Genomic DNA, 22,267 nt, shown 5'->3' with positions numbered 1-22,267 from the left:
GAAAAATTGAATGTGATTAATTAAATGTGGGCAAAACACTTAGCATAATGCCAAGCATGTAACTGCTCAAGCAATGTTTATCACTGTTGTAAGAGAAAACATAAACGATGGCAGGAATTGCTTTAATCTCTACATCTATTTCCCCATAATAATAATGAAATAATCTATACACTTGTTTTTTTTTTAAAAAAAAAAAAAAGAAGGGGAAGGAGAAGGTACCACGTGGAGTACTTGGTACTAGAACTCACACGCCCTGCCTTTCAATGCCTCTATCCTGTAACTAGTTCTTCATTCAGTAGACATTTGTGGCCTCCCTGCAATGTCCAAGGCACCCTGCCCGGTACTTGGGAATACAAAGATGAGAGAGACCTATGGGTAATCAAGAGTCACAGGGAGGGGCTTCTGTATTAGGTCAACTACATGTTCAGAGACTAATCATTTTAAAATATCAAGGGGGAAAAGATCTGATTCAAGTAACTTAGTAAGAAAGGGGGAGAAAGCTCTGATACTTTACTAAGGGATATAAAAGAAGACAAATGCATGGCCATCAGCACTCCCTAATTTAATCCATAAAGTCGTTGTAATCCAATTAAAATATGCCCAGTGGATTGGGGTATTTTTAACTAAACCAGTTTTCGAGTTCAAATGGAATCATAAACCTGTGAAATGTCTAGAAAAAATTAAAACAAGCATTGAGATAAGTTTAGCTTTTATTAAATATACACTGTATTCCATTAAAAAAAAAAAGGCTGAAGCCACATGGTTGTAGCCATGTGGGTTTATGCACTGTCTTGATTATCTTGATTAATCTTTAAAGCAGGCTTCCTAGTTTGTTTTCTCTTTTTACCCTAGGGGCATTGCAGCATAGTATGATTTGGAACGGATGGAAAATATGCCTCTCCGACTTCCCTGGTGGCTCAGCGGATAAGAATCTGTCTGCACATGCAGGGGACATGGGTTTGAGCCCTGGTTAGGGAAGATCCCACATGCCGCGGAGCAACTAAGCCCGTGCGCCACAACTACTAAGCCTGCGCTCTAGAGCCTGTGAGCCACGACTACTGAGCCCGCGTGCCGCACCTACTGAAGCCTGCTCACCTAGAGCCCGTGCTCCACCACAAGAGAAGCCATCGCAATGAGAAGCCCGCGCACCGCAACGCAGAGTAGCCCCTGCTCGCCACAACTAGAGAAAGCCCGCATGCAACAACGAAGACCCAACGCAGCCAAAAATAAATAAAATTAAATCTTTAAAAAAAAAAAGAAAAATATGCCTCTCTCTCTTTCCCCTTCCCTCTCCTCCCCCTCCCCCTGCCTCTAATGTAGAAGTATTATTTTGAACTTGGGCACGTTATCCAGAAGATCAGCTTGAGGATCTGGACTCTGACCATCAATAAATGTTCCCCAGTTTGAAGACTGTTAACTTAGATGAAAGAGAGGCTGCTGTGCCAAGCAAAGGGATTTTCAATTTATCCCATTTACGAAGGTTTCTGAAACCCCACACTATTGACATTTTGGAAATTGGGGGAAATTCTTTGTTGTTTGGGGAGGTCATCCTCTGCACCGCAGTAAAGAATGTTCAGCAGCATCCCTAGACTTGAACCACTAGATGTCAGTAGCAGCACTCCACCCCCTCCAGTTGCAACAACCAAAATGCCTCCAGATATTACCAGATTTCCCCTGGGGGACAGGATCGACCCTAGTTGAGCACCACTGCCCTAGACAAAAGGTAAGTCATTGATAGGGCTTGAAGCAATAAGACACAACCAAAATTGCAAGATTATTTTTATTGCTTTTAGAAGTAATTGCAATGTTAATATGGGGTGAGGCCTAATAAACTTTTTGTAGACCTGATGAAAAAGGAGGAATCTTTGGGGACATTTGCCTGTCCAATATCAAAACACACTCTAAAGCTTTGTTATTTAAACTGTGGTACTTGTGTAGGAATTGATAAAGAGACCTAAGAAATGGAGCAAACAGTCCAGAAATAGACTAATGTTAGAAAGAAGAGTGAAATAAGCACTCTCACACAATATGATGGTGTCATCATGGTGTAAATTAGTACAATCCGTGGAAAGCTATTTGTTTATATGTATCAAGTTGAGAAAAATTTTTATATCTTTTGGGACTGTAGACACTTGTCAGAATACTGTGAACTTGTTAAGAATTATCTTTATCAAGAGTGTGTTATAACATGCAAGCATGCTTATGTTATACTAAGTGAATAAAAATATAGATGACAATATGCATATATACATATATATTGAATACAGAATACAATATACATTTTGAATGTATATTCAATATAGGCACAATTAAGTTAAAAAACAATAAAAGTTTAAGAGGGTGTGGAATAACAGTGCTTTTCTCTAAGTAGTAAACATTTCACAGGCTACTTTTCTGCTTTTGATTTCTCTTTATTTTAAATGTTTTTCTATAATCAAATAATTTCCCCTTATTAATTAAGGGAAAATTTTGCAAAATATTTGAAATAAATTATAATTTTAAATTGAATGAAAAAAATTAAATAAAAATAGCCCAGTGTAATTTTTTTGCTTTCATTGAATGTATCTTTTGACAATTTACCATTACTACCTTAGCCTGCTTGGAGAGACATTAGTTTTCTGTTGGAAAAACCCCGTGTTTACTGACAATTGAAAATTGAAAAAATATATAACACATAGTTTACTTCAGCCTGATTATGAGTCAGTGTTTTGAGGATGCTGGTGATGTGCATTAATTTTAGACTGAATTTGTCTTCTTTTCCCTCACATGGCATCCTATCCTAGGAGGAGCGTCCTGATGGTTTAATTCGTCTTCCATTGTCATTCTTGACAGTATTCATCATGAAGTGGAGACATACTGCTGCAGCTCAGGGTAAGAAAAAGTCTAAATTGAAATTTGTTCATTTTGAAGTTAAGTCTAGCAATAGTTATGAGTTTAAGACTTTCTTTATCTGGATCTCAACTCTATTCATCCACCTTGCTAGATGTAGAATGCAATTCCTCTTCTTTATTTGACATTCACATTTTTTTTCAACCCATGTAATTTATTTTTATGCTTGGCATCTTGGTTAGATTAATTTTATTTCATTTACTCTCAGATGTGTTAATGCTTACACGTAACTTTATTATTTCCTGCCTTGACATAGTACAATTTATACTTAATTAATGAAATATCCTACCTAGGCTAAATGATATTCATAGAGAATTATAATAAAAGTATCAGAGAAATGAAATATATCAAGAGTTATTTTTAGCAAGTGAATCAAGATAAATTTTAGTCATGAAAAGCATTATTTTATATATCCACCTCATCCTTAATAATACTGTCTGATTTCTATTACCATTCAACATGTCACTACAGTGTCTCTTAATTAATATAATACATTATTTCTACTGGGATTCATAATCTCAAGTAGTTATTAGAAAGACAAAATTTGATTCCGTAGTCCAAGAACCATAAATATCTACTGAAAGGTGCTTAGTAATTAAAATAATCCTGGAAGAATATCTTTGGCTTTTAGCTTTTCTGTTTAAGTAGAAATGTTCCCATTCTGGTTTAAAATATAAAATAGAGCCTTTTATAATGCTGGCAGTGGAAGAAAGACTAACAATTAATACGTTTATGTATCATGTTTAGAGAGAGATGCTGTACAAAAGGAAATTTATTTGATCCTCAAACTGATTCCATAAAATACGAGCCACATTTTTGCTTTCTGACTTGATAAACCAAGAGTCACCTGTTAATTTGCAATAAGAAATACAACTATCAAGCCAATTAGAATGTTCCTATCAGTTCATTTGTCATTTTCCAAGAAGAAAAAAGTCTAACCGGGAAAGCAAACTATCAGATCTTTTCTACCCCACGCGGCAGCCTTGTAGTGAGGTTTTAAGAGTCCAGTAAATGACGCTACTTGCTTCCAACTCTTGAGCTTGGCAGCCACTAAGAGATGGGATTACTGACAAAAACTTTATTGGAGGACAAGGCTTGGAAGTGCAGCCACAATGATCTTTCTTAAACTGCACTTTTCAGTGCTCACAAGCACCCTATAAGGTAGTCACTATTACTCCCCTCATTTTATAGATGAGGAAACTGAAGCAGAGAGAAGTCAGGAAATCTGCTCATGTTCAAAGATGTACCAGTTGGTGGGCTGTAAATGTGAAGCCAGGCATTTTGACTCTAGAACCTACATTTAAAACTACTGTCTGCCTCACTTCACAATCTTTTGTGACGGGGATTCCAATGGCTTGAGAACAGAGGCACAAGCATTAAGTTCTTCCATTGTGCCACAGAGTCTCAGACATTTTGACAGTTGACATTTCCTCTGAGAGAGTCACTTTCATTCAGTGGTAACAACTCAAGCCAGAAATTACGAGAGCCATGAGGTCTAAACTGACCACATTACGACCATAGCCATCTGTGACTCTGGCTACATGTTTGTACAGGTTCCTTTCCCTTAATCTGGACTGAACCCTCCCCCCTTGTGTACTCACAGCTCTCAACCCTTCAAGACTCAGTTTAAGAGGATCCAATTGCCTATTTTTAAAAGCATGCTCTGAGCCTCTTGGGAGATGAAATGTGTCACGCCATCCACTTGACTCCATAGAACTCCAGGAACTTCCCTCATCTAGCACTCACTACATGTATTTTAGAGGATATATCTACCTGCCTACATATAAGCTCCATGGAGACAATACTGGCATTTTATTTATCTTGTTCTTCCTAGGATTTAGCCAGTTATGAACCTTAAAAGAATGCAGGCTCTATAATAAATGTTGTAGAATCATAAAATCTAGTCCAGTCTTATTCTGTCTGAATTCCTTCTACAGCTCTACAGTTCTAGTATATCTCTTGCAAGCTAAGTGTGGGCTCAGGGTTTGGAGATTAGGTATTTAGCTTTGGGTACGAGAAAACTTAGGAACTGAAAAGCAACTAAACTTCAGGTGTAAGATAGTTTTACACATTTTTGTATAAAAAGGAATGTAGTCTAGCTGTAGAAAAATATAAAAATCATAAAGCACAACTTTAATCGCATCACCTTGCTTTAACATCAATATATTCCTCTGATCTTCTTAGCAGCTGTTGTTAAGCCATTAAAAAATAGGAAAGGGGGAGTAATATAGAAAGTATCAATAAAATATTTTAGTTAAAATGATATATTAAAAAGAGAACAGGAAATGTAAAATGTTACGGCACCTGAAACAGGAATAAGGAATGTTCGATTTAAATCAGCAAAAAAGTATTGAGTGGTAACTAAAGATAAGACAAATACGGTAATAGTGATGCAACCACCTTTGTGACCTCAGAATCCTCATCTCTCAGATGGTGACCAACAGATAATTCTATTCATTCATTTACTCATTCATTTATTCATTCACTCATTCATCAAAGGACTCGGCACAGTAGCACATACTGGTTACCCCTAATAGATCAAACAGACCTGCAGAACACATTTGATCCTTTATCCAGTAAGTTCACCCAACAAAAAATTTCCAACTGCCTACTAAGTAAAAACAAATTAAGCGTGATCCTGGCCCTGCATAGTAATATCTTGTCAACCTTGGGGTGTACCTTCCTGAAAAATCTTACTTAATCAAACTGTAGGTTGGCACAAATTAAGGTCTCATATAAAATAGGGAGTTAAAATGATTTAAATGTCATTAAATATATTTTTAAAAGAATAAATAAATATTCCAAAAGAGATCTTCTTCCAAAACAAATCAGATTCATAGAATTAAAACCCAGTCATATTGGATAAACCTTCCTATTAATTGCCTTCTTCTGTGGTTCAGGATACATTGCTGTGGTATTGTTTTCTTAAGGCAAAATTGATTTCCCCACAGTTTTAATATGGTGCAGGTCTTTCAGGTCTTCATATTTTTGAACTAGTCCTTACTGGCTTGAAATGTAATGCTATTAACACTTGCATTCTTTCTGTTTTGTTTCAACATGCTCCGTAACACCTGCTTTGTCATAAATGATCACAGTGCTTGAGGGCACAGTCTTCCTGATCTTGATTCCATATATAGAAAGGGTGTAGCATCCACACACACACAAATTCTCTCTCTGTAATATCCTCATAAATACATACCTGTGATCTCCAAGAATGGGGAGCTAAATTTGGGTTCATTAACAAGACTGAACCAAACCACATATTTTTTTTTTAATCAGGGTTGTTTATATGTACAAGACCCCATTATGTCTGTAAAAAACAAATTGTCCAAAACCTGGTACGGTACAGAACCCTATTCTGTTACATTATTCCCACCCTTCCTCTGGGAAGAAATTAGCCCTCCTGATAAAATGCATAAGCAATTTTAGGGCTTAACGGGTTTAATACTGAGAAACCAGTCATGTACCCTCCCGGCTGACTCTCACTTGGTGGTTGTTATGAAACATTATTTTATATAGTTCAACAAATATTAGACAACCATCCTCTTTTCCTATAAGTGTTCTTGCCAAGAGTGAATCTTTGAACTGGCCTTCTAGAGGCCTTTTTTGCTTGCATCATGCTCATAATTAAATCCTCCAAAACCTTTTTTTTTAATGTCTGAAAACCTCCATTAGCAAGTCAGAGTTTACAGAAGATTCTCCTAGTAAGGAAGAGTGCAAAATAAGTTGATAATTACAGTGCAGTGTAATAAATTCCACTTTGTAGGTATACCCAGTGTGCCGTGAGGATGGAGCAAAACTGTTGAAAGCAGACTGGGACCAGCTTACCACAAGAGAAATTGAAGGTAGGAGAATTTTTGTGAATATTTTATGAGCAAGTTTTCATTCATTGTGTTTATTTTGTTTAATTATTAGTTTTAAGACAGCTACCATTTTCTATCTGTTTTTGCTAAAAGTACATTGTTTTATCCACATTACAGCTCAAACAAGTTTTATTGGAATAGCTGGGAATTTAACCACCATGGTAATATCATTACTAGGGGAAAATAGGTTGCAAATTCAAACCAAAAAAATCCCAAATTGACATATGATACACAACCAATTGGTAAATCAAGATTTCTTGATAATCTATATGGGTGAATACAAAAAGATGAAATAATTCTTAGGTGAGTTCAGCTTGATTTAGCTCTGCAAGATCATTCTCAGGATGAGAATCATTCTGATTATTGAGTTGGAGTCCCAGATATCTTGACAATAGGAAGAATTTCAGCTGGTGGATATGATGATAACATTAGTCACAGCAGTTAAATCTTCTGTTACAAATCAGTCCCTTGGCCTTCTGGGGTATGAATTAGTCTTTTGTTAGAAAAGTGTACATCAATGCTAAAGTTGAGTCCACGTAAATATACACATGATAACAGAATCAATCCAACTGCTCTAACTATATATTGACTCTGTCCTTGGTGCTGGCTGGTTAATATTTATATGCTTCATTGTTTATTGTTAATGACTTGGATAAAGTTATACCCCCAAAACTTCCAGATAACACTGTTGACAAAATCAAAACTAAAAAAATATCTCCATGTACTAAGATGAACCAAAAACACACCAATAAGAAATTAACTAAGGATAAATGTAAGAAACAGTTGCACAAATATAGGAAGATGTGACTTAGCAGCAGCAGGTATAATAATAAATTTTTTACAATCAGAAGGGCTTTTATTGACAGTAAGCTTAGTGTGGGTTAAAAGTGGTCCAAAAAACTAATATGAACACAACCTATTTTCAAATGCAATTAACATTCAGTCCTTATTTTTCACTATGTTTGGGTCTTCCATATCATTATTAAAGATTTATAATGAGAGAGGGGATCAATAAGGTTTCTTCTGTGAAGGTTGGACCCCATCTGGAGAACAGTGCTATGTTTAGAACAAAAGGGAACAGTTTTGTATGTTGGAGTTGCATGTTTGGGCTTGCAAGTTTTTAGTGAAATAAATTTTCCACAGAAAATTTTTAACAGAGTATATATTATAGAAAGTTTTTAATAGAGAATTTCACATTTACCATTTGTTTTGAATTCTAAAATGTGAAACTGTAATGTAGAGGGAAGAACTCATGTGGAACATTGTTCAATTTTTACCATCTGAAGAGTGCTCTTGAAAAGTATCTCTTAATCTCGGTCACTTCAGCCTGGCAGTCTAATGACTGGATCAACAATCTCTGATATTAGCTAATAACTAATTCTTGTCTGCATCATATCTCTGTTAAAAAACATTCACTTCATCTCATCTCATAGAGACATCATCTTAAAGTAAAACAGAATGAGAATCACCTAATTAAATCAATGTGCAAAATGCAATCTTGGGCAAAACCAATCTCAGCACAGCAGTGAAAGTTTTTCCATCAGAGAGAAGGACTTTCATTCTACCGTGAATTTAGGACAAACTCTACAGTGCATGGAATTCCATGAACTATTAATTTAACAGATAAGAACTAACTCTCAGATGTTTCATGCTATTTAAAGTGAAAGATTCATTTGCCTCTGAGCTACACTCAGAAAACTTCAGATAGTAAAAGGCTCCTCAACTGAAATGAGCTAAGAAAATTATGTGAAAGTCAATTTGCTTTCCTACTTGGAAACTTGATTTCTGAGATGAAGAAAATGAGTATAATTTTCTATAAATTTATGGATTCAACTCTATGAATGCAAGCACCAATAGTACATCTTAATGGAAACATGGGAAGTTATTGCTGGCATCCTCCACTTCCCCATTAGAAAACAAAAGTCTCCTCCTGCTATTCCATATTTCATGAAGCAGACTACTTGGTCTCTGTGGCCTGTATTGAAAATAAGAGTAATAAATGCAGTCTGGGATGGGTTGAACAATTTAAAGGCGACATGGGGATTTTGATCCTATCTTTGGACTCAGGCAAAGAGTTGTTTTATTTCCCTTTCGTAGGAAGGACCTGCAGGATGCAGCAGAGACCACTGGCAAAACTAAATTTCCAAAAGTTAAGTAAGTTATTAGCTGACAGTTGAACCCATGGGCTAGGGAGTCAGACCTCTGTTCAAAGAGTGCGTCTGCCACTTACTAGCAGATACTAAACCTCCCTAAGCCTTAGTTTCTCCATCATTGAAATGGGATAAAAAATATTACCTATAGCATAATAAATAATATAGATGGAAATATAATATTTATTTCTAGAAACTAAACGGTACCATGTCTAGTTTCACTCACCACCTATCAAAATGCCTTTAATGTAGCAAATGCTTAAGAAATAGCAGTGATTATCCATATCATTATTATAATTATTGGCAAGAATTACCAACATTAGCCCAGCAGTTAAAAGTACAGTCTACATGGGACTTCCCTGGTGCTGCAGTGGTTAAGAATCCGCCTGCCAGTGCAGGGGACACAGGTTCAATCCCTGGTCCAGGAAGATCCCACATGCTGTGGAGCAACTAAACCCATGCGCCACAACTACTGAGCCTGCGCTCTAGAGCCCATAAGCCACAACTACTGAAGCCTGTGTGCCTAGAGCCCGTGCTCCACAACGAGAGAAGCCACCGCGATGAGAAGCCCACGCACTGCAATGAAGAGTGGCTCTGGCTCACCGCAACTAGAGAAAGCCCACCTGCAGCAATGAAGACCCACCACAGCCAAAAAAAAAAAAAAGTACAGTCTTCAAAGCTAGACTTTCAGTGTTTAAATATAACTTCTGGGACTTCCCTGACGGTCCAGCAGTTAAGACTCCACACTCCCAATGCAGGGGACCCAGGTTCGATCCCTGGTCAGGGAACTAGATACCCTATGCCACAACTAAGAGCCCACATGCCGCAACGAAGATCCTGCATGTGTTAACGAAGATCCCACGTGCTGCAACTAAGACCTGGCGCAGCCAAGTGAATAAACAAATTAAAATTTTTAAATAAATAAATAAGTATACATATAAATAAATAAATATAAATTCTACCCTTTCCTAGTGATCTTGGATATTACTAAGCCTCTCTGCTGTCAATTTTCACCATTCAACAAATGGCGCTGGAACCACTGGATACTGTATCCACATGCCAAAAAAAAAAAAAAAACTTAGACCTCACACTCTGCACAAAAATTAACTCAAAATGGATCACAGACTTAAATGCAAAACACGAAACTCCTGGAAGATAACATAGAAGAAAATTAAACGACCTTAGGTTTGGTGATGACTTTTTAAAGATTTATTTATTATTTTATTTATTTAGTTTTAAAATTTTTGGCTGCGTCGGATCTTAGTTGTGGCACACCAGATCTTCATTGAGGCATGTGGGATCTTTCTTTGCAGTGCGCGTGCTTCTCTCTAGTTGTGGCATGTGGGTTTTCTCTTCTCTGTCTGTGGTGCGCAGATGCCAGAGCACATGGGCTCTGTAGTTGTGGCACTCGGGTTCCAGAGCGCGTGGGCTCTGTAGCTTGTGGCACGTGGGTTCTAGTTGAGGTGCACGAGCTCAATAGTTGCGGCGTGCGGGCTTAGTTGCCCCGTGGCATGTGGGATCTTAGTTCCCCAACCAGGGATCGAACCCGTGTCCCCTGCATTCTAAGGCAGATTCTTCACCACTGGACCACCAGGGAAGTCCTGGTGATGACTTTTTAGATAAAGCAACAAAGCACAATCCATGAAAGAAATAATCGATAAGCTGGACTTCATTAAAATTAAAAATTTCTGCTCTGCAAAAGATATTATTAAGAAAATAAAAAAAGACTAGGAGAAAATGCTTGCAAAATACATATCTGATAAAGGGCTTTTATCCAAAATATACAAAGAACTTTAAACTCAACAGTAAGAAAACTACTCAATTAGAAAATGAGCCGAAGACCTTAACAGATACCTCACCAAAGAAGATACAGAGATGGCAAATAAGCATATGAAAAAATGGTCCACATCACATGTCATCAGGAAAATGCAAATTAAAACACCAGTGAGACACCACTACACGCCTATTAGAATGGCCAAAATCTACAACACTGACCTCACCAAATGCTGGTTAAGATGTGGAGCAACAGGAACTTTCATTGCTGATAGGAATGAAAATGGTACACCCACTTTGGAAGACAGTTTGGCAACTTCTTACAAAACTAAACACATTCTACCATATGATCCAGAAATCCTACTCCCCTGGTATTTACTCAAAAGAGTTAAAAACATGTCTACACAAAAACTTGTACACATGTTAAACTAATGATTATTACCAATAATTATTTAACTGGAGTTGCAAATCATACTAAAATTGCCTCTAAGATTTAATTTTAAATTCTTTATGTCTCCGTTCAGTGAGTCCTTTTTTTTTTTTTTTTTTGTGGTACGCGGGCCTCTCACTGCCATGGCCTCTCCCGTTGTGGAGCACAGGCTCCAGACGCGCAGGCTCAGCGGCCATGGCTCACGGGCCCAGCCGCTCCGCGGCATGTGGGATCCTCCCGGACCGGGGCACGAACCCGCGTCCCCTGCATCGGCAGGAGGACTCTCAACCACTGCGCCACCAGGGAAGCCCCAGTGAGTCCTTTTGGTCCCAGATCCGTAGGTGGAGCTGTCTCTTCCAGATTTTGAGCTCAGATCAGTTTTTTAAGTTGTTTCACTCTTCTGATTCTAAGTCAGTGGTCCTCAATCTGGAGACTTTTTGGGTTGTCCCATAAGGAGGAGGAGGGAGATGTTACTAGTAGACAGAGGCCAGAGATGCTGCTAAATATCCTGGATACCAGACAGCTGCCACAAATGGCACAATGATAATTATGCCAAGTTTGAGAAACCGTGCTCTAGCACCTTCTGTCTCTTAGACGTCTTTCGTGTAGTTTTCTCCTCAGCCCACCTTCCATGTGTTCCTCTAAATCCCTAGGGTAACACCTGATTATGATGGCAGTGCAATGGTTTTTACAATAAGATCAGTTGTGTCTCAGACAAAAACCAGTATTCTTAGAATATGCAAATTATTTGTGAGGGTGAAGTATTTTGTCAAAGGAAGGTAAATGTAAGTTGCTATCTCCCACAGAAATGAGTTTATTTTGTTCACTTTTAGCTTTCCATTGAAAAGAAGTATTTGTCAAAGCCAGCCTGCTCATTATTCTCCATCCTTGAGATGTGTTTCAGTGATGCATCTGACAACTTATACTCAGATTTTCTTTTGGATGTAATAGTTGTACTATAATGAAGATGAAACCTATTGTAAGAATCTTCCAAAATGTAGAATTCAATCATGTAACTCATTAACGCTTCACACAAACATGTTGCATCAAAGACAGATACGTGTTTTTAAATTTTTTATGATGATAAAAATCTAAAAAATATAAAGAAACAATGCCAAACTAGATATGACATCTTTAATAGCACAGAATATTATTTGAAAGCAGTAGCTTCAAATATATTAGTATTAATAGATCTGTTCTTTCATTTCAAGAAGCATGTATTAGTTTAAATTCTATTCAAGTCTTTGAATATCCTAGTTCAAAATATATACATGGTCTATATAGCAAACCAAGGAATAAATTACTTAAGAAACCTCTTAAGAAATTTGCACTTTGGAGTAAGTGTAATCTCTGATAGAGGGCTCATCCCCTAACTGACTCCACTTCAGCCAAGCGGATCTCCTTTCTGTTCCTTGAAACTTCCAGGGAACCTCTTGTCTCAGAGCCTTTGTACTTTCTGTTCCCTCTCCCAGACACTTCTTCCCTAGGGACTCACAGGGCTCATCCTCTGGTTTCCTTCAGATCTTCACATAAATATCATTTTCTCAGGGAGACTTCCTTCACCCCCTCAATACTCTGTACTCCCATCCTGTACACTATTTTTCTCCATGGCAGTTGTCACCTTCTAATGTACTATGTATTTTACTCATTTGTTGTAATAAGACTCAGCAAATGTGTGTTGTGTTCATTTAGTAAATAAAAGGAAGGAAAGGTGGGGATGCCAATAACATGGTTTTGCTGGAGTGGATTTAGTAGGCATGGTCTGTCTCTGGAGCTCTAATGCTGGTGAACACTTCTAACACGGGTCCATAGCTAAGGTAGTGTGATTCTGGAACAAAGTGTACCAACAGTGCCTTCCTGATTCCCCAGCTTCCTGACAGTTGCAGAGGTAGCCCTTTCTTTAGAAGGTAGCTCTCAGTTATTCTGGGAGTCTCTCCTGGAGACCCAGAGAGAGTCAGCTCTTCTTCACAATCTATCTTATTCATCTTAGTTTGCCCAAATGTTTCCTATTATCTACAACTGAGCCCTGAATATACCCCCATTTTACATCAAGAAAACTGATCACCAGGAACACTAAATGACAGCAGTAAGTCAAGCCTGAGTTTATATGATCCCACAAACTAAATCAACAATTCTAGATTCCTCTTCCAATGACTCAGAAACACCTACACAGTTCTAGAAATTTCTCCTCCTAATCCCTCAGAAAGATAGATTTCTGGAACTGATGAAAAAATATATTCTTTCCAGCCCAACCCTCTGCCTGGAATAGTTTGCACCTGGTACGGATGACTGTTAAGACTGCTCCCAAGAGGCAAGAAAATCTTGCATCTCAGTATTTGAGCATTTTGCATAATATATTCTGTATGATATTTTTGTGCAATTTTCAAGATATGTTGTACCGGGAAACTCAAATTAAGTCACAAAAATCGGCTGTTTGGTTATAAACCATCCATTGTGGGCTTACAGTGCATATTATGGATTCAAATCTTCTTTCAACTAAAAATGGCTTGTTTTCCTTTTCTGATTACTCAGTTGATGACTTGTGTGATTTGGGACAATCAGAGCCTGAGAATCTGGCTGCTGCTTCCTGTCTTTTGCACATTCTGTTGAAGCAGCTAAACTCTGTGTCTAGTTGGTTTATTGGGGGTTTTTTTTGTACATCTGTGGAGTTTGTTTTTGAAACTGAAAACATTTTTCAAAGAGAAAACCATCTCAGAAAAACATCATAGAGGGAAAATCCTCTCCATTTATTTGTATAATATTATATAGGCAAGCCAAGGACAGGCTGCTCCTCTGAAAAGACAAACCTGGTAAGAGGAGATTCCATAATATAGAAAGCAGATGAAGCTGAAGGGATCAGAGGATGAAAAGGACCAACATATTTTCAGGGGTATGAAAGTTAGTAATACAAAGCTATTAAATAACCTGTGAGTTAATTATATTGTACTTTTTTTCTTTATATATTGCAGTTTTAACACACTGTGTTTTTTCTCCCATTTATTTAAAGAGTTATTCCATGAGTTTTTAAGAATTGGTTCATTGGTTCCCAGGGAATTCCTGGGTGGTCCAGTGGTTAGGACTTGGCGCTTTCACTGCCAAGGGCCCAGGTTCAATCCCTGGTTGGGGAACTAAGAACCCACAAGCCACATGGTGTGGCCAAAAAAAAAAAAAAGAATTGGGTCCCAAAACGTACAGAAGGAACTGTCCCTTCCAAAGTTGTAAGTTAGATCATGAGAAATTGTCAATATTATTGAAAGTTATTTCTAAAAATAGAGTTTCTCTCTTGGTTGTCAAAGTCAATACATTTCCCACTACTCAGACGGAAATCAGACCTTTATCACAAAGAGAATGCTCTTTAAAAATGGCGGTCTCTTGGGCTTCCCTGGTGGCGCAGTGGTTGAGAGTCCGCCTGCCGATGCAGGGAACACGGGTTCGTGCCCCAGTCCGGGAAGATCCCACATGCCGCGGAGCACCTGGGCCCGTGAGCCGTGGCCGCTGAGCCTGCGCGTCCAGAGCCTGTGCTCCGCAACGGGAGAGGCCACAACAGTGAGAGGCCCGCGTACCGCAGAAACAAAAACAAACAAACAAAATGGCGGTCTCATAGCGCCTAACATAATAGCTTATTAGGTTTAAAAGAGAGAAGAAGGGAGAAAGAGGGAAAGAGAGAATAACTACCTTGGCTACCATCAATAAAAATTATATCTTTAAAAAAGGTTTTATATTAGAGAATTCTGTCGCAAAACACCGTTAGATAAATTATTATCCTAAACGTATGATATTGTAAGTATAAATAAATAGGGTAACTCCCAGAATGTATCAGGTGGACTCAGGGCAGAGGAACTACAGCGAGAAAGATTCTCCTTTGTGAAGAGTCAGGCATGAGCATTATGGAAAAGGAAACCCTAGGAAGGAGAAGTCTCATATTTGAGTCTGTAGGATTTGCTAAAGGACCCGGAATATACATTTTTTAAATTAATCATTAAATTCCACAGCCTGACACATTGCCACACACATGGTTCAATAAATATTTGTCAAGCAGTTTGATACCAATGATGTCCGTTGAGCACGTACGTAGATGTCAACTCCTTTCTTGCTTCTTCTTGTCTTAAATGGTGAAATGATACCTAGAGCAACAGGCATCATGTTCCAACCATAAAGCCAGTATTCCAAGGATGATAGGGCAGGAAGATGTAAAGAATGTTGGTCTTTGAGGTTATCAAGGAGCTTTTTCCTCCAGATGTTTTGTTATGTGAGTACTTAAATGTTTTATTCCCCTTTTTTTTTTCCTTTTGAGTGCAAATTTATATTTGGAGTTTTTTCCCTCTTTTTTATTGAAGTATAGTTGCTGTACAATATTACATGTTACAGGTGTACAATATAGTGATTCACAAATTTTAAGGGTTATACTTCCTTTATAGTTATTATAGTTTTATAATATATTATAAAATATTGACTCTATTCCCTATGTTGTACAGTATATCCTTGTAGCTTATTTTATACCTAACAGTTTGTGCCCCTTAATTCCCTACCCCTATATTGCCCCTCCCCTCTTCCCTCTCCCCATTGGTAAGCACTAGTTTGTTCTCTATATTTGTGAATCTGCTTCTTTTTTATTATATTCACTATTTTGTTGTATTTTTTAGATTCCACATATAAGTGATATCACACAGTATTTATCTTTCTCTGAGTTATTTCACTTAGCGTAAAGTCCATCCATGTTGCTGCGAATGGCAAAATTACATTCTTTTTTATGGCTGAGTAGTGTTCCAGTGTGTGTGTGTGTGTGTGTGTGTGTGTGTGTGTGTATGACATCTTTTTTATCCATTCATCTGTTGATGGACACTTAGGTTGCTTCCATATCTTGGCAATTATAAATAGTGCTGCTATGAACATTGGGGTGCATATATCTTTTTGAAATACTGTTTTTGTTTTTTTTGGATGTATACCCAGGAGTGGAATTGCTGAGTCATATGGTAGTTCTATTTTTAGTCTTTTAAGAAACCTCCATACTGTTTTTCACAGTGGCTGCACCAATTTACATTCCTACCAACATCATACAAGTTTTCCTTCTCCACATTCTCACCAACATTTGTTATTTGTAGACTTTTTTATGATAGCCATTCTGACAGGGATGATTTGATATCTCATTGTGATTTTGATTTGTATTTCCCTGCTAATTAGCAATGTTGAGCACCTTTTCATGTGCCTGTTAGCCATCTGCATTTCTTCTTTGGAAAAATATCTATTCAGTCCTTCTGCCCAATTTTTAATTGGGTTGTTTGTTTTTTTGATGTTGAGCTGTGGAGGTAAAAGACCTGTACTCAGAAAATTGTAAGACACTGATGAAAAAAATTGAAGACGATACAAATAGATGGAAAGATATACCATGGTCTTGCACTGGAAGAATCAGTATTATTCAAATGACCATACTACCCAAGGCAATCTACAGATTCAGTGCAATCCCTATCAAAATACTAATGGCATTTTTCATAGAACTAGAACAAATAATTTTAAAATTTGTATGGAAACACAGAAGACCCCGAATAGCCAAAACAATCTTGAGAAAGCAGAACAGATCTGAAGAAATCACACTTCCTGGCTTCAGACTATACTACAAAACTACAGGAATCAAAACAGTATGGTACTAGAACAAAAACAAACACATAGATCAATGAAACAGGATAGAGAGCCCCCAAAACTAAACCCACACACTTATGGTCAATTAATCTATGACGAAGGAGGCAAGAATACACAATGGAGAAAAGACAGTCTCTTCAACAAGTGATGCTGGGAAAATGGGACAGCTACATGTAAAAGAATGAAATTAGAACATTCTATACCACCATATACAAAAATAAATTCAAAATGGATTAAAGACCTAAGTGTAAGACCAGATACTATAAAACTCCTAGAGGAAAACATAGGCAGAACACTCTTTGACATAAATTGTAGCAATATTTTTTTGGATCCATCTCGTAAAGCAAAGGAAATAAAAACAAAAATAAACAAATTGGACCTAATTAAACTTAAAAGCTTTTATGCAACAAAGGAAACCATCAGCAAAATGAAAAGACAAACTACTGAATGGGAGAAAATATTTGCAAATGATATGACCCATAAGGGATTAATATCCAACATAAATGTTGGATATTCTTTTTCCCTGAAACCACTGTTATTTATTACTTGTAGGAAAAAAAAAAAAAGGTTATTTATTACTTGCAGAAAAAAGCATTCTTCATTGATACACCCCTAAAAGGAAAACTATCTTTTTTCCAGGTCCTGAAAAATAGGCCTGGTCTGATTTCACAGCAGCACCCCCAGATAAACAAACAAACAAACAAAATCACCTGTTTGCTGATGTCTGCAATTCTTCATGCAACAGAACACTTTATCTAGAACATGTGATATTGACTCATACTTAATTGTATAGACCTGCTTTTGGCATTATCTTTGGGTCTGCTCCAAGAGAGAATTTCCTGTTTTAGGAACTTCTGGGCTTGCAAATTCAGATAACCCTCAACATATCTATTTTTCGGTTATTACAGGTTTCCTGGTTCAGCCATTGCTAAGCTTTTGTTCTCAAACTAATCACTCTGCTTCTTTGTATTACATAAATAACCACCTCTAAAACTTTCCCTCATAACCATAAACCTGGGTTCTTCCCTCAAATAGTCATAGATCACCATCTGTGCCAGTTATCAATTTATTGTCCCTGAGCTCCAAGTTCACCTTTGTTTTGCTTTGTGATACAGGAGCTGGACCATGCAAATATTTTCTCTTGTCAGCTAGTGCAATGTTAGGCTTTGTCAGCAGGGGGCGTGGAACAGAAAGCAGCATATGGGACACCCAGTGGCACTCATGCACCAACAAGTTTAGCCAGCACCATGCAGAATCTCACTAGCAGCTCAGAAAGTGACTTACCAGTGAGCCTCACCAGCATCCCAGAGGGCTGATTCCCAACTAGTTTTACTAGGGCCCCAACAGGTGGTTTCCAGCCAGACCTGGCTGGTGGCACTTCAGCAAATTCTCTGTTACTAAGTAGGCCACAGCCACACCCTCTCCAACAGGGTCTGGATAGCAGTGTTGGCCTCCTTCCAAGTCTTTTCCTTCCATGGGTATGAGACTCAGCTGTAGAAGTAGTAGCTCCTCCCTACCTCTGCTATTCTTGTGTTCTGTTGAGTTCACTTTATTGCTAAGCTGTAATCTCCTGTTATTTAGTTAACTATTAATTATTTATCCCTTAATAGTTACTCCCTGCTATTAGTTCATTATTAGATAATAATTCTTTATATTGAAATGTTCCACTCAATTTACTGAGCTATTTCTGTCTCCTGGCTAGACCCTGACTGACACATCTTCTTTAGGTCATTCATAGGAATTCTGCATGGGCTATCTTTATTTTACAAAAATGTCAGGAGTCTACTGACTTCCAAAATAAATCAGCCTATCAGTTGTAATGTTAAACATGTAAGGCCAAATTTCCGAGCCTGGTAATCCAGTACATTAAAATTAAATAGTATATATTATTTTGCAAAGGTCCAGGAATCAGGAAAGATTCAAAGACATTGAATTTCTGTTGTGGTAGCCTTCCTTAAACCCACTAACATTTATTTTAATTGTAGTTCCAAGGTAATATTTCAAATAGTCTGAGAACGAAATTGCACATGTAAATACTTCAATGTTTAGCGAAGTATTTGGGTATTAGAAATGGACTCTGGTATTGCCTACAATTCAAGGATTTGAAATTTTTTATCTCTACTAATAATGAGCCTATAGGCAAACTAAATTTTTAAAAAGCTATACTTTCAACCCACACAATTGAATATCAGAACATTTGAGATTTTTAGGTTCTGTGCTATCCTTTGTCAAGAATGACCCAAGTAGAGAAAATATTTACAAATAATATACCTGATAAGAGTCGTGTCCATAATATATTAAGAATTCATACAAGTCAACAACATAAGGTAAACAACCCAATTAAAAGTGGACAAAGTATTTGAATACACATTCTCCAAAGAGGAGACATAAATGGCCAACGAGCATATGAAAAAATGCTCAATGCCATTAAAGAAATACAAATCAAAACCACAATGAGATACCATTTCACACCCACTTGGATGGATAGAATTAAGAAATAATAATAACAGAAAATAACTAGTCGTGGTGAGGATCTAGAGAACTTGGAACCCTCATACATTGCTTGTAGGAATACAAAATAGCACAGACACTGGATAAAGAGTTTGGCTATTACTCAGTAATTACCAAATGAGTCAGTAATTACCAAATGACTCAGTAATTCCACTCCTAGGTGAAAACCCCAAAGAATTGAAAACAGGTGTTCAAACAAATATCAGTATGCATATATTCATAGCAACACTATTCACAATAGCCAAAAGGTTGAAACAACCCAAATGTCCATCAACTGATGAATGGTTAAACAAAATGTGGTATATCCATACAATGGAATATTATATATCCAGAAAAAAGGAATGAAGTACAGCTATACACTACATTGTGGATGAACCTAGAAAACATTATGCTAAGTTAAAGAATTAGGCACAAAAGGTCACATATTGTATAATTCCATTTATATAAAATATCCAGGGCTTCCCTGGTGGCTCAGTGGTTGAGAGTCCGCCTGCCGATGCAGGAATCACGGGTTCGTGCCCCGTTCTGGGAAGATCCCACATGCAGCAGAGTGGCTGGGCCCATGAGCCATGGCCACTGAGCCTGTGCATCCGGAGCCTGTGCTCCGCAACGGGAGAGGCCACAACAGTGAGAGGCCCGCGTACCGCAAAAAAAAAAAAAAAAAATCCAGAACAGGAAAATCCAGAGATTAGTGATGTCCAGGGGCTGGAGGGAGGATGGAATAGGGAGAGATAGCTGAATGGGTATAAGTTTTCCTTTTTGGGTGATAAGAATGTTCTAGAATTAGATAATAGTGATAGTTGCACAACATTGTAAATATACTAAATGCCACTGAACTGTATACTTTAAAGTGGTTAAAATGGTGAATTCTGTATTATATATATTTTACTGCAATGAAAAGATTATGGAAGGGAAGGAACTGGAGGTAGAAAACATGAACAATTCTTTAAAGAAATTTTGCTGTAAAGGGTAGTTGAGAAGTGGTGCCGTAGCTGGAAGGGGATGTAGAGAGAAAGGAAAGTTTTTAAAATATTGAAAATAGTGTTATGTAATAATTATCAAATAGGTCCTTGGTGAATGGTAATGTGGTGTATGGTTACCAGACAGACATAGAGGGTGGCAGCGTTGGATTAATAGCCATTGATCTGTTAGAACCTAAACAGAAGATACCATGACCCACCTTCGCCTCTGATACTCATGGTCTCACTGTGCGAAAGAAATGAGTGATGACAGTCGGGAAGCAAGATAACATATGGAAGACCATAGAGACTAACTGATGTGTTGCTTAAAATATTAGATTTCACCTCAGTTTGTCTTTCCAAGTGTGGATGAAGGTCACTGATTTTGTGCTACCAGTAAGATGTATGAATGAGAAATCCCATTTCCAATTGATTAATCATTGTCGAATAGAACAGATGAATAACTTGGAGAATTGGATGGTTACATATAAATATACTTTATAAATTCCAAATGTTCTAGAATAAATGCTGGTTAAAAAAACGTTCTGTGAATCTTTGGAAATTTGCTTATTTAAGATTAAAATTAGGGCTTCTCTGGTGGCGCAGTGGTTGAGAGTCTGCCTGCCGATGCAGGGGACACGGGTTCATGCCCTGGTACGGGAAGATCCCACGTGCCGCGGAGCGGCTGGGCCCATGAGCCATGGCCGCTGAGCCTGCGCGTCCAGAGCCTGTGCTCCGCCATGGGAGAGGCCACAACGGTGAGAGGCCCGCGTACCGCAAAAAAAAAAAAAAGATTAAAATTATTCTTCATGTCTTGATTTCATTAAAAAAATTTTTTTAATGTTTTGTTTTAGAAATTTTCAAACATATGCAGAGGTAGAGAGCGTGATTTCCTCATGTATACTTCACCCACCTTCAACAATTGTCAACTCACTGCTAATCCTGTTTCTATCCCCTCACCCACTCCTCTTTCCACTTCTTGAGGATTATTTTATAATACATCCCAAACATCTTATGTTTTAACCTGTGAATATTTTAGTATGAATCTCTAAAGGATAGTGGCACTCTTTTAAAATATAACCACAATACCATTTCACACCTAAAATAAACAATTCCTTGGTATCATCTTTTTGAACCCTACCTTCCATTAGCTAGTGGATAAAGAGTTTGTCCAGTTGGAAAACGCTGCTCTTTTTAAGAAATCTAGGAATGCCCACATAACACTGAGCAAGACATATTAACCTGGCCACACCTAGATGCATAGGAGGTTGGTAAATGTCATCTTTTAGCTGGGTGCCATATGCCAATCTAAAGAAAAAGGGAAAGATATTGGGAAGTAATACGCAGTTTTTGTCATGGAACTCAATATAGAATAAAGATCAACAGTAAAGGAGAAAATCAGCAGATCTCAGGAGAAATGAATGGTGAATGTGTTGAGGAAAATAAGTATGTCATTAGATATCCAAATATCACTAATAGTAACTACAGTAATATTAAAAGAATAACTACTATTTACTGAGCTCAAACAATGTGCCAAGCACCATTCTAGATGCTCTAGATATGTCATCTCATGTAATGAGCACCACAGCCGCGAAGGTGTAGATATAAGTAGCCTGATTTTACAGATGAAAAAACTGAGCCTCATGAAGTTAAGCAACTTACTCAAGGTCACACAGCTACTAAATGGGAAGAGCCATGATGCAAACCCAGGTCTACCTGGTTCCAAAGTCTGTTCTCTAAAACTCCTTTCCGCTTGCTGTGGTCCACGTACCAACAGCTTCTGAATTACCTGGAAGCTTGCTAAAGGAAGGAAAAAAAAAAAAAAGCAAATTCTTGGGCCCCATCCCAAGCAGCTGAATGCAAATCTGCAATTTAACAGAATACCGGGATGAGTTTTAAACCCATTAAAAGTGGAAAATCACTCTTCCACCCTACTATGAATATACCAGGCCTCACTGATAATAAAACATCCACTCTAGTCTTAGGGAAAGAATTTTGATCTATTTTGTTACAGTGTGAGTTTCTATAATAATATTAATTCCTCACTTACAATTA

General features: G+C 37.6%; 1 protein-coding gene across 1 annotated transcript in view; it reads left to right on the top strand.

Moving 5' to 3' along the window:
* Positions 1-6,663: 6,663 nt before the first annotated feature.
* Positions 6,664-22,267, top strand: part of RAD21 (RAD21 cohesin complex component) — a 49,684-nt gene continuing 34,080 nt past the window's right edge. Inside the window, exon 1 of the mRNA XM_082858965.1 lies at positions 6,664-6,734. The gene's annotated coding sequence lies outside the window, so the exon portion shown is untranslated. The remainder of the gene's footprint in view (positions 6,735-22,267) is intronic.

This window comes from Leucopleurus acutus, assembly GCF_964270905.1.
Source record: "Leucopleurus acutus genome assembly, chromosome: 17".
Taxonomy (NCBI): Eukaryota; Metazoa; Chordata; class Mammalia; order Artiodactyla; family Delphinidae; genus Leucopleurus; species Leucopleurus acutus.
Note: the sequence above shows the minus strand (reverse complement) of the source record. Positions and strands in the feature narration are given on the sequence as shown.